This window comes from Prunus mume, linkage group LG1 (assembly GCF_029339155.1).
Source record: "Prunus mume cultivar Tortuosa linkage group LG1, ASM2933915v1, whole genome shotgun sequence".
NCBI classification, from domain to species: Eukaryota; Viridiplantae; Streptophyta; class Magnoliopsida; order Rosales; family Rosaceae; genus Prunus; species Prunus mume.
The window spans coordinates 293,409-294,990 of record NC_142698.1 but is presented as its reverse complement, the minus strand read 5'-3'; the positions used below and the strand labels follow the sequence as shown (position 1 = coordinate 294,990).

The 1,582-nt window shown below is 39.1% G+C and overlaps 1 pseudogene; it reads right to left on the bottom strand.

Moving 5' to 3' along the window:
- Positions 1-256: 256 nt before the first annotated feature.
- On the bottom strand, positions 257-1,324 carry LOC148920589 (uncharacterized; annotated as a pseudogene).
- Positions 1,325-1,582: the final 258 nt, after the last annotated feature.

Below are 1,582 nucleotides of genomic sequence, written 5' to 3'. Positions count from 1 at the left end.
CGGGATAGGATCAGGTATTCTTCGATGGGCAAAATACGAACCTAATGCATATAAATAGCAGCCTTCTAGGTTACACACTCTCAAAAGCAATATCACTTGTCCCGAGAAAAGAGAGATAAAGCTGCATAGGTGAAGAAGCTTCCTTAAATCCTAAGCCATGTCCAATTAAGGTTAGTATTTAAGTTTCAAAGACAAGAAAGAATTTACAAGATCAAGTTCATGAATTTGAGTTGCATGGCTAATCTCAGGTGGTATTCTAACAGTAAGGTTGTTCCCACTTGATTCGTAGTGTTGCTAACTGCGGACATTGTCCCCAGAGTTGCGAAATTTCACCGTGCAAGTTATTGTGGCTTAGGTCAATAAATCGAAGATTTGGATAAGCACCAAAGTCTTCAGATATATTTCCTGTCAGTTGGTTCCCTTCAAGATGAACTCTCACCAAGCTCTTGCAAGTTTTCAAGCTTTTGGGGATTGGACCTATGAAATGGTTGGTGTGTGCTGTAAAGTTTTCTAGTGATCCGCCTTGGAAAATATTTTGGGGCAAATAACCAGAAAAGTTGTTAGTGTCCAATTGCAGCATAGTCAACTTCATGAGATTCTCCATCTCTTGGGGGATGGAGCCAGAAAGTTTGTTAGCTTGTAGGAATAAGATTTCTAGGTTGCTCAAGTCACTGAGTGAAGTGGGGATGGAACCATTGAGTTGATTATGGCTCAACTCTAGATTCATAATAGATTTCAAGTTCCCTATCTCTTTTGGAATTGTTCAGGAAAGATTATTTTTATAGAGATAGAGAAGGGTGAGGTTTGTTAGATCACCTAATGATGACGGGATTGGACCAGATATATTGTTATTATAAATGTATAATTCCACTAGAGACTTCAAATTTCCTATTTCTGAAGGGAGAAAACCAGAAAGCTGATTGTTGTACAAGCATAACGTGGTCAGGTGTTCTAAATTTCCAAAACTTGGAGGAATGGCACCGGTTAAATAGTTTTCCTGCATGTACAACCCCTCTAAATTGGAAAGATTACCAAGAGAAGCTGGAATTGGACCTTGTAGATTGTTGGTTTCCAGAGCAAGCTCATTAAGAAACTTAAGCTGACCGATTTCTTGAGGGATTGAGCCATTTAATTGGTTCCCAAATAGGTGCAGGACTTGAAGATTATTGAGAAGACCAATTTCTGGTGGGATTTTCCCAGACAACTGATTATAAGAAAGGTCAAGATAGATGAGTTTAGAGGCTGATCGAGATGGAAGGCACAAAATTTGGTTCTTTGAGGTCAATGTATTCGAGATTAGGAGGGACGAGGAATGGAAATTCATATAAGCGTACCTTGTATCCGAATTGGTGAGAGTTGATCCTGACACTTGCGGCGATGTTGCATGAAATACCAGTCCAAACGTTGCATGGAATTGTATTTGCTTTTGGATAGTAAGCCCATGAGGTCAGATTATTCTTGGTTTGATTTTGAAAGCTAGCTTTCCATTTGAAGAAACCTCTTCAAGAGAAAAAGCAATGTTTGGTGATGAGTACAGATGGACATACGAGATAAGGCAAGCTAGACAGCATAATAAATATGT